This window comes from Castor canadensis, chromosome 2 (assembly GCF_047511655.1).
Source record: "Castor canadensis chromosome 2, mCasCan1.hap1v2, whole genome shotgun sequence".
In the NCBI taxonomy this organism is placed as follows: Eukaryota; Metazoa; Chordata; class Mammalia; order Rodentia; family Castoridae; genus Castor; species Castor canadensis.
Window position 1 is genome coordinate 136,197,562 of NC_133387.1, and position 12,313 is coordinate 136,209,874.

Here is a 12,313-nt window from a genome sequence, read left to right on the forward strand (position 1 = left end):
TATATCAATAACCACATTTGTCTTTTTAAAATATTTGGTGACTTTGCTGAAGCAATAGTACTTCTAAGTACTTACACAGCATAACTATTACCCCCTTTGCTAGTTAAGTTTATAAATCAATATTGCTAGGGTATAATAGCTATCTACTCCCTTTCATGGAGAAGCGAAGAAGTTTCTCTGACATTCAGCTGTACCATAAACTCCCTTTCCTATGATTTTGTTTCTGAGACCCTCTCAGGTCACTTCGGGAACCCACCTCAGTCTCAACCAGCTGTCAGCTACACTATTGTCTGCCTGAAATGTCACTCTGCTTTAATAAATAACTTAAGACAAATAAATAATCATTAGATATTCATTTGAGGACCATTAATTATGAAAGAAAACTGAATGGGGAGAATCTTACCTAGAAATTTAAACCGTTTTCACAGAATGAGACTATTTGCTCATTAGCCCTTAGGTAGAGAAGGTAGGGATGAAAGATACATTGCTTCCTACCCACATCTTTTTCTTTCTAAATAACTCACAGATTTTCATGGAGCAGATTGTTTTCCAATTCAGCATTAAGATCTTACCCCAGATCAAAAATCACAACTTTAAGGTTTCAATGCTATGCCTTTCTTATTATTGCTTATTTCTACTCTTCAACAGGCAGAACCTGTGGGAGGCGGGGGAGAGGGTGGGGATGCAAGCAGGAGGGAGAAATGACCCAAACAATGTATGCACATGTGAATAAATTCATAATAATAATAATAATAATAATAATAATAATAAAACAAATAAACAAGCAACAGCAAAAAAAAATCACAATTTGTCTAAGCTACTCATAGACCTATTCCCTTAGATAAATTTGAGTGCAGGGGAGGAGGGTGGAGTCTATGACTCAATTTGGGCAAAGAAACTAAGGAGGACTACTGGTACCTTTCATTCAGCAAGCCTTTTAAAACCTCAGTAAAACTTAGGAGCCTTATGTTTTTCTCTTCTACCTTCTTTCTGCCTGGAACTCAAATGAGCTGCCTGATGGCCATCTTGCTATCACAAATTGAAAGCTTGTGGACAAAATACAAAATTTTAAAGATGGTGAGCAAAAAGCCTGAGCCTATGGTGTCAATGTTGAGCTTACCTCTAGAATTCTTATAATGTGAGAAAAATAAATCTTCATTCAAAAGTACCTCTAACCTGTGTTTTCTTGTAGCAGGAAGCATTTTAGGGAAACACAGCAGCAGGTGGGCATTGGTATCCTCAGACCACAATGTTTTTTTTAACAGGCATTCAGTGCTTTTCACCATGACTGGGTGTGAGTAGACAGCAGTCAGACTTTGTCTAACCATGCATCTGTGATTTTTACTTCTAGGCTCTCATGGGCCTTGCATTCATGAGCTGTGTGTGAAGAAAGTTATATGTGCATCATTAAAATGTGAAGGCTGTTCCCTATGCTGCCTTCATAGGCTTGTTGGGGCTTATAGGATATGATAGGATGATGGGTCATGCTTTCCTGGATGGTATAATGCAGTGCATTATCACCCAGTTCTATTTTGCTTCCTTCTTGCACCTTTATATTATTTACTTTGTTCCTTCATCATTCTGACTCACTAACCAGGTGTCTAGTCACCTTTCCTAAGTGTAACAGTTATAGAGTTCAAGGCTCACAACAAAAGTGAAAGCATGGAACTGTATATATTGTTTAGAACTGAACTTAATGAGTCTTCATTTGGTCTGAATCATAAAATATTCAAAACACTTCAAAGTCAAACATGCCATTGGTCACTCCAGGTTAGAAGGGTAAATGCAGGGTTTTGTCATTCTTCTACTCTTGCTCGCTGAGGTTTCTGACACTGGTGACAAGGGAGACTCCCAGAAGTGTTTGGAAACACCCAACAGATGAAGTTGCCTGCGCCTGGCTTTGTCTACCGTATTCCTCTGTATTCTACATCCAGCTCCTGTACAAATGCAATGGTGCGCTTACTGCTTTCCCCACACTCACCATTTTTATCACATGCATACATTGGTTCTCTATTCAAACAATACTGAAAATATAAGAATATGAATTTTTAGTTCTGGTCCTACTTCCAAAAGGCAATAACTTAATATTAACTGTTGTTTTCATCATAACTTTAAAGCTGATAAATCAAGAAATAAAAGAATGAGTATTTATACAGAATTTATTGTATCTGCTGGAAAAGATGAAGCATTTGCTAAATTTACCTGACCTCTTACCTCTTTTACCAAATCTGTTAATTATAGTTATAAAAAAGATTGTAAATGTCAAAGCTTGATTTAAAAATAAATTATAACTAAGTCTTCCATGCTTTGGTTTATAGATTCACCCCACAGATAATGAGTGGCATTTATCATATTATGTAAATGTTCTCCTAAAGCCAATTAATATGAATGGATTCTTACAGAAGTAGACAGTCTTAGATTATTGAAACATCTCTGCTTGAAGGAAAATTTTCCAAGTGTTAAGATATAATATACCCTATTAATCTCCTTTTATCTAACTCTTTTGGGTTCTTGTAACTATCTCTTTCTTTTATGACTCTTTATGCTTTGCAGTGGAATGTCTCCTTCTGCATCTAGATCCATAGAATACTGCAATCCCCCTTTTTTGTTACCCTTTATCTTATCCATACTTTGAGGAAATATTAACAAAGAGATTATTCATCAGGTATGCTGGCTTGTTTCTACTAGAACCTCAGCTTTCAAATCTACACTTACACAAACTATTTCTCACATGTAAGATATAGTCCAAAATTTTTACTTTTTTCTTTTTTGACAGTACTGGGGTTTGAACTCAGGATTTCCTGCTTGTAAGGCAAGAGTTCTATCACTTGAACCACATCTCCATCCCTTATTGCTCTGGTTGTTTTGGAGATAGTGTCTCACTTTTTACCCAGGTGCACCTGGACTGTGATCTTCCTATTTTACTCTTTTCATGGGGCTGACAGGCACATGCCACCACACTTAGCTTCATCCCTCAAGATGGGGTCTCCTGACCTTTTGTGCCCAGGCTGGCCTGGCAACCAGGATCCTCCTGAAGTCAGCCTGCCAAGTAGCTAGGGTTTTGGTGTGACCCAGTGTCACATGGCTTTTTATTCTTAACTTTGATACATTGAATGTACAGATAACAAAACAAAACTAACCACAATGGGTAAACATTAAAAAGAATTTCTTTTTCTTTCTCTTGTACTGAGGCTTAAACCCAGAGCTAGGCAAGTGCTCTATTACAAAGCTAGGTTACCAGCAAAGACATTTCTTTCTGAAACATAATGTAATTTAGAAATTCTCGGGACATTAAGGTTATCAATGTGTTTTAGGTATGAGTTGTATTTTGTTCATCTTACTCAGTATCTGGGGGGATTCTTTCAATCAGAATATCTTAAATTAAAATAAATTTGTAAGCATTAACCAAAGCAATACACTCATGGAGTTCAGTCAAATATTGCTAAAAGATTTAAGAGAAAACAATGGTCCCTTGATTTGACCCTTCCCTCCCACTCTACCAGGGTTCCCAAAGGAAAGTATTTTCAACTCTTATCTGTTTTACCTGTAATTTAATGCTACATAGGCAAATAATATGTTTCCCTCCATTGATCAGCAGTTGTATATTATATACCATTGTGGACATTGGTGAATTATCCCAACATCTTAACCCAGACTTAAGCACTTAATCTTATGATTTTTCAACATAATTATATCTCTATCTCTATTATCTATCTATCTATCTATCTATCTATCTATCTATCTATCTATCATCTATCATCTTTTCTAATGAAGCTAATGTTTCTAATAAGACTGTAACAATACTGCTCTCTGCTGAGCCAGGTAGTATACTATAATTAAGATTCTCTTCTTATACAGTGGTTAGGTTTTTAGGTATCTATTTTATAAAAATAATTCAAATGAAATACCAAGTGATTTTTCTATATGCCAAAATTTAATCCATCAGTGCCCTAGTGTTCCTAGATAACTTCCCCTTGCAGCTCTCTATTCCTCAGCACCAGGAAGGATTGATTATTCTCTGGGCATGACTTATTACTCATTTGGGGCTTTCTCTGCTCTCCAGTATTCAGCTCTTCCTTCTTGAATCATATATCTTATTGTTGTTGTCGTCATTGTTTATAACCTTGGTTTGATGGAATGAATCTTCCAGTAGCATCTGAGAAAAGGTGCATGAGAGGTATATTTTAATTCTAGATCTGAAAATGTCTTTTTCAACCTGGATTTCTCTGACTATATAAATCACCAATAAGGTATAAGCATAAAACAATATTTTTTTCTGTTAGAATTTTTAAGGCATTGTTCTATTGCCTTCAGATAGCAAGTGTTGATGTTTCAAAGACATTCTGATTCTTGTTCCCCTTTCTGCTGACTTGTTTCTATCTTCTGGAAATTTTAGGGTCTTATTGTCTCTGTTGTTTAGTGATGCAACTTTGGGACTTCTGTGCTTTATAGGCTGAAATTTTAAATGGAAGCTAAAGATATTCATTTTCCCTTTACTGACATTAAAACTACTATCTTTGGAATAGAATATTAATCTTATACACAAATAAAAGGAAAGAACTTTCATGTATCATCTGTATCACACTCATATTTCAAACAAATTTGTTGACTCACTGCTTTATTTATATGTACAAACTTGTGATGCTCCAAAGCATTGAGTTTACAATATACTTCATATCTATTATCAAAATTAATTTAGTAGTTATTTTTCCCTTAAAATGAAATCACACTCAATTTCAAAGAGATAAACAGGCAAGAAGAAAAATTTTAATGTGGTTAATAATAGAACAACTTTGTGTATAGATACCACATTTTCTTAATCCATTCGTCAGTGCTGGGGCATCTTGGCTGTTATCATTCGCTGGTAAATGGATGGAATTGGAGAACATCATTCTGAGTGAGGTTAGCCTGGCTCAAAAGACCAAAAATCGTATGTTCTCCCTCATATGTGGACATTAGATCAAGGGCAAACACAAGGGGATTGGACTATGAGCACATGCTAAAAGCGAGAGCACACAAGGGAGGGGTGAGGATAGGTAAGACACCTAAAAAACTAGCTAGCATTTGTTGCCCTTAATGCAGAGAAACTAAAGCAGATACCTTAAAGCAACTGAGGCCAATAGGAAAAGGGGACCAGGAACTAGAGAAAAGGTTAGATCAAAAAGAATTAACCTAGAAGGTAACACCCACGCACAGGAAATCAATGTGAGTCAATGCCCTGTATAGCTATCCTTATCTCAACCAGCAAAACCCCTTGTTCCTTCCTATTATTGCTTATACTCTCTCTACAACAAAATTAGAGATAAGGGCAAAATAGTTTCTGCTGGGTATTGAGGGGGGGAGCGGGAGGGGGTGGAGTGGGTGGTAAGGGAGGGGGTGGGGGCAGGGGGGAGAAATGAACCAAGCCTAGTATGCACATATGAATAATAAAAGAAAAATGAAAAAAAAAAATAGAACAACTTTTTAGCCAAAAATTCACATTGAATCAAAGCTGTTAAATAAAATTTTGTTATTTAGTAAGTTTTAATACCAGTGTGTAAATTTTCTTTGCTGTTGTTTAATGACTGCTAAGAGTAGGATATGTTTTGTTTATCACCAAATATTAATATACAACCCAAAGATCTCAAGTTTATATTTACTATATTATAAACTTTATGAAGGAGTTTGTTTGTAATTAAATTCCTATTACATTATATTATATATATGTAAAATAAATATATTTATAAAGATATTAACTCTGGGTTACCAAAAGAATTTTGCCTTCTAATGGTGTGCTCTGAAATTTGAGACACACCTCATTTCTTATACCCTAAAATAACTTTCTTCAAACTTCTCACATTCTCCTACTGACTCAGAAAAGAGAAGAACCTTAAATATGGGTCAACATCACTCTTTTATTCTTATTCTTCTTTTAGATATCAGTTTCTTCATTTATAAAATGAAAGAACGGAGATTCACTTCAAAAGAGATGGGGCTGTAGGCATAAGAGAAATGTTATGTTCTCAGAGGCTTGATCAGCCCCTTCAGTTCTTTTTACTGTTTGCTTAGAAAAGTACAGAAGCATTGTCTTGAATGAAATGCCTACTGTAGCTCCCATGGATGACTTGCACGGGGGAATACCCGGACACAGAGGAAACATCTCTCTTTAGCAAGACCAATATTATGGGCAAGGACTTGTCTCCTAGTAAAAAGAAGTTACCGTGACAAATGCTTCTCTCTTACAGACTTATGTGATGTTAGTTCTTAAAATTTTCTCATCTACAGATTCAAAACTTGAGACAAAAATCTTAGCTGCTTGCAGAGAGAACTTTCAACAATGTAACTGCTTTCATCAAAGGAAAAGAGTCACCCAAAAATAACAAATGTGGACATGGTCTGGATAAAACATATCATGCCTTTCTTAAAATGGGAAGGACATCTCCCTGAAGCTTACTTGTATATGATTCCCTTTACTGTTTCTTAGAAAGTATAACAGGTTCAGGACCTTTGGGACGCAGGGTTTAGACCATAAGGATCCCAACTGGCTGTCCTATGGAGAATTAACAGCTAATGTGGATGGAGGCAGTGACTAGCCTCCATGTCATCTTTGAATTGTCTGACAGAGTAGCACTTAATCTATCCCGGGCATCTGCAACTAAAGGCAAAACATGTCAATTATTTTTATTGATCTAAAGCCTTCATAGGTGGGACACCTTGCCAGGGCAGCATATGGAAATTTAGATAAGGAAATGATTGCAGAGACATGGAAAGGGCTTCACTATTTGGAAAAGAATGTGTGGGCCTTAAAAAAAATGAACAAGCACTTGGTATTCCAAAGCTTAAGAGTGCCAAAGACGAATTATGCAGTCGCTGCAGTGGAAATTGATTACTAAGCCTTCGATGAGTCACATGCCTTAGGAATTAAGTACTACAATCTATTATTGTCACTATCCTGATGGGTCAACCAGGCTGTGAATGGGAATTTGCATTAAATTGATTTGAGTGTTTTTTCTTGAACTAACATCACTCAATCAAGAGACACATTCAGACAGAGGAAGATAAGTCTGACTGAATTTGATTTGGAAAAGCAGAGGAGTAATGGATTAACAGGTGGAATTTAAAAGCCCCATAAAGCTGGTACTCCTGGCTAGTCTGGGAAGAGCAGGTGAGAACTCTCTGTGCCACAAACACTGTACACAACCAAATCAAATTTATTTCTCAACTCTGTAGCATGATGGTACAGTTATGGATTCCAAAGCTCCTTGGGTAATGCAGAAGGCTTCTTCTTTGAAGGTTTAAGATATGACTAGAAATGACAAGCATTTGCTATCTCTTGCACAGTCAAGAATCTATATTTCAAGCACAGATTTGTTGTGCAGTGATCTTTTGACTTCAGGAAAGCTACTTGCTTCACATGGAAAGAAACATTTTATAAAGAGCACAAAGACACTAGACAATCTCAGGTCCACTCAGGTCTAACATTACATGATCCTGTAAGTAGAAAAATATCTAGGGCTGAATTTAACTTAGGCATCTGATGCCCTTTGCAGGTAGGGTGCTGGGATTCATAAGGCACCTTAGCTGTACCTTGTACTCTCTCAAGATATATACTAACTGATGGTTTAGGGAAGACATAAATCCCCAGGGGCTATAGTAGGTTTTGAAGTTGTGAGATGGATTTTGATAGGTAATGAGAGTTGACAGCATTTGATTGTTGAGTGAATAAATAACTACAGTTCAGGGAGAAGCACCTATTGATGTTCAAAATAATTCTGACCCAGTAACAAATTATGAATAGAGAAAATGAGTTAATTCCCTTTTATCTACCATTAGTCACTACATACATATGTTAATGAGGATTCATATATGTGCTGTGAAAGATAAGAAAGGGCATTAAAAAATTCTTGTACTCCCTTAATACTACTGGAAAGGTGGAGGCAAGATTGTGAGTTTGTGGCCTGTCATGGCAATTGAGGGAGACTTTCAAAATAAAAAGGGTTATGGATATAGCTCAGTGGGACAGTGCTTGCCTAGCATGTGTGAAACCTTTGTTTAATTGCCAGTACTGAAAAATAAACAAACAAAACCCAAAAAAGACTTGTTGGATAGCCTTTATGGTAAGAGAAAAAGATTGGGTTATCAGAGAACCTGCAGAAGCTTTACATTTTAACCTTTCCTAACTAAATAACATCAAGTTCACATTGTATTCTCTCAATTAAATGATCTAACTTTGAAGTATTATAGTTTTGCTCTTAGCTGGTTCAAAGATACTGAGAAGGATCATGACTGACTAATGTTTACCTGTATTAACCATAAGACAAAAAATTGGCAAAGATGTGAGTTTACTGGCTTACTGATTAAGCACGGCTTTTGGGATAATAGCTGACCTCTTACCAGTGTTGAGAGCCTCTTCCATTTCCATCCTGTCTGCTCCCAGGGTTGCCATGGCAACACTATCAGGTGTCCTTACTAATGATTACCACCTGCCAGAAGTCTGAAAGGTATCTTAGAATGTAGGAGTCTGCCCTGCCACGTGTCTCTTCCACGACTCTCTCTGCCACTGCACGAGGCAGAATCACTAACACGAGCTGTGTCTTTAATCATACTGTGACTTAGTAGTCATAGGATGTGCGTCTTTAGATGTTTTAGGCTGTGTCTTTGCTTGGTTTAAAACACAGGAAGTGTTTCTTAAAGATCAATATCTTTATCTTAAAAGTTGCTTACTTTGTCCCTTGAACTTTGCTCTTAAGCAGAAGTTGGTGAAATTTTGGAGACAAGCCATTTGCAGGAGAAGTGCTCAGTGTTTGAAAATGTTACTATTTGAGGGTAGAGCAATCAATATTTTTTTTTCCGCAGTGTGAACTGGGGTTGTTCAATCAAACTCCATTCAGCTTGAACCACAGGTTCTGTTGTTGAAGTCTTGTTTGAACTACAAACCCAGCTATTAGAATCTGAAGCCCGTACACCGATGAAATCACTGTATTATCATGCTCTGGTGACTGTAAAGGGTTACTGAATCCCAGAACGATGAAACTTTGAGAGAAATCAAACAAAAGAAGCTGAGGATCCATTTTTGAGGACATATAAGTTTGGTCAAGAGATAATTTTGAAGTAGCATTAAATGTATATTTTCATCTTCACCTATTAAAATTATAGCCAGGGCCTGGAAAAATAAATGTAAGAACACTGTGTTTCCAGTACGGAGGGAAGGTGATCCTGGTCTGTCAGTGGGTCTTAGGTCATCTTTAAGATGCTCAGGAGTGTGCAGAAGGCTCGTGCTATGACGGTAGGAGTTGAAATGGAAACAAATGGTAAGGATCCAAGGAATTAAACATGGAATGGAGGCAGCAGCACTTTCATTAAAATTGGGAGAAATTGGCCTGGAAATTTGATCACATTTCCTCAGCCATCAGGGGGCCTCAGTTGAGTTTGTGCTCTTTATCTAAAAGCGCCTTTCTCTCATTCTGCCCAGTCTCTCATCTTCTGACCCTAGAGGAAAGACAAACAGCTAGTCAAGCTTTATAATGGATGTCACGGTCTGGGTTTCCAGTTGTAGCTGTATGACCTTCAAAGAGAGGAGACAGAAATAAGTGAAAACACCAGCTCAGTTTTAAAGGCTCCCCTACTTAAAGAGGGACAATATTTCTGAACAGCAATAACAAAAAATCCTACAGGCTACTCTACTTTCAACTATGTAAATGGTGCTGTGATATGAAAAGTCATGAAGTTTACAAATGCATAAAGTTGTGTTTATACTTTTATATCAACACCCCAGAAATAAGGATATCTAATAGTAAAAGTAAAATTCAGCAAAAAAAAGTCAATACAATTTTATCTTCTAGGTTCTAGAATATTTAATAGCCAGGTCCATATCATAGGCATAATTTTAGGTCTGTCATAATTCTTATTTTGGGAATTTGTAGTGGCAATTCCAATTAGACTTATATTGTACATTATTTATATTGCCCCCATGGTCTCTCCCCCTCTGCCCTCTCCCCATCCCATTTAAAGCAGTTGCAAGAGGTTTTTAGTTCTGTTTCATATAGGTATATGAAATCCATCAACCATATACCATCACCTTAATCTCCTTCTTTCACCACCCCCCACTAGTACTCCCCCTGCCCAAACACATTGTACCTATTTTACAGTCCTGATTTTTGTTATTAAGTTGACATTCAAAGGGGTGTCTTGATGTATGCACTCTGTGAGTGTGATTTACTTTGGTCTGTTCAATCCCTTCGATTGCTCTCCCTTACCCCTTCACCTCCCAGCCCCCATTTTTCAACATCTTTCAATACACATCCTTCTATCCTCTCTACCTTTACATCTTGTGCTATGTGATATTACTGATGCTCTATCATTCTCTTTTCCTTTCCCTCTTTCCCCGAGTTCCATAATTGCACTATTGCAAACATGTTCTATGTCTGAGTTTATATATGATCATGCTTGTTTTTGTGCATATGTTTATCTCTGGATCTATCATGTATGATAGAAAACATGTGTTTCTGATCCTGGCTAACTTCTCTTAACATGATGTCTTCCAATTGCATCCATTTACCTGTCAACAATATACCCAGAGATTTTCTTCTGAGGTATTTTAGTCCCTGGTTACTATGCCCTTTTCAGGCTAGGAATTTAGTAGTTGTCCATGTGTAGTCACAATTGGGCAACTGAGTCCCAAGAAGTGCCCAGGAGTCACCTATATAAAAGTAGTTTTAACTTCTCTTTCTGATGAAGGTCAACTTTCCCTGCTATGATTATAACTTTTTATTTGCTAGTCTCCAGATACCAGGAAGCTGAAGTATTCATGAACCAACCATAGCTTACAATTCAATGGGAGACTTGCTGTGTCACCTTTAATTGTTAGTTCGTTGGGCACTAGTCCCTTTTCATGCTGGTACTTTGCAAGAGAAAGCGAGCATAAATTAAGTCCCTGCAGTGAATCATTGGGAGATAGGGTATGGGCTGTGATTGGAACTGTTACTTGGTTGAACTTTTTATAGCAATCCATAAAGAACAGCCTGGCTTTTGTAGGGGGCAGATGATGAAAATACAATGGAAATCACCACCCTTGTATCTTTAAAATCTTTGAAGGTGGCACTGACATCTACTATTTCCCTCCCTAGATATGATGTTGTTTTTGATTTGCTACTTTGGATATAGGTGGGGCAGTTTTAGAAGCTTCCATTTAGGTTATAGGATTAATGGTTGAGTGCGGGAGGCCACAGCCCAAATACTGGTATTGTAACATTTCTCAAACATACTGTTTCCAAAATCATTTGTTTATAATTTAATGTGCAAATTACCACCACAAAGGTCTGAAGATCATCTGACCCATTGTAAAATTGATTTTAGCTAGGATTCCATTTATTTTCCAACCCTCATATACCTCAATTCTTTCATAATTCTTTGGATCTTAAGGCTTCATTATCGGTTCATGTCTTTTGTCCAACAATTATCAAAATGTTTGTAAATTTCTTTTTTCCCAGTGTAGACTTTCCCTAAGGAAATGGTCAAAAGATACTTCGGGAGAGTCATTACTACATATACTTGCTGTGGCTTTGCAGAAGCGTACATGCTGGACACTTGGCTACCCCTTCAATAAATGGACTGAGCATGACAACTGATTCAGGATTAGAAACTACCCAAAGGATTGTGACTTTTCAGTGGGGCTCCCTCCCTCAGAGTTGACATCCATCATTGACTTTTGTTGGTATAAGTTGAAAAGTATCCTTGTTGGCTACCCACTGATTTTGCTCCTAGGGTTGCTGTTCCATTAGCTATCTTCATAGTTTTGTGTGGGTTCAATACCTTCCATTGCCACTTAACTTTGCCATCACTGTGATAATTCTGGCTCTGTGGATTGGCATCTATTTTGTGAGGTCCTATTATTTCATTTTCCTAATCTAGTGAAGTTCTGTTACAAAATTTCTTTCTTTTTTTTTTGTTGTGCTGAGTCAGGGGGTGGGGGGGTTACATTGTGGCATTTACAAAAGTTCTTACAATATATCAAATATATCATACTTCAATGTACCCCCTCCACCATTCTCCTTCATCACCCTCTCCCCCCATTCCTGGACTAGTTTCAACAGATCTCATTTTTCCATTTACATACATGTGCACACAGTATTTGCACTATATTCATCCTCCTACTCCTTTTCCCCACCTTCTCCCCGCCCTACTGGTACCAACCTCCCCCCAGGCAGGTCTGTTTCTGCCCCCTTGTTCTCCAATTTTTGAAAAGAAAGAGAAAAATGACATTTTCATTTGTTTAAGATGGCTACACAAAGAGTTTCCTTGTGACATTTCCATGTATATATGTATTGTAATCTGA

The 12,313-nt window shown here is 37.2% G+C and overlaps 1 long non-coding RNA gene across 5 annotated transcripts in view; it reads right to left on the reverse strand.

The window, feature by feature from the left end:
* LOC141420801 (uncharacterized) overlaps positions 1-12,313 on the reverse strand; it is a 183,336-nt gene that overhangs the window by 40,137 nt on the left and 130,886 nt on the right. Inside the window, exon 2 of one of the 5 annotated variants that reach the window (XR_012445450.1) lies at positions 8,374-9,544. The exons of 3 other annotated variants lie outside the window; for them this stretch is intronic. This is a non-coding gene — a long non-coding RNA (uncharacterized lncRNA). The remainder of the gene's footprint in view (positions 1-8,373; positions 9,545-12,313) is intronic. One more of the 5 variants, XR_012445451.1, reaches the window with a different exon arrangement.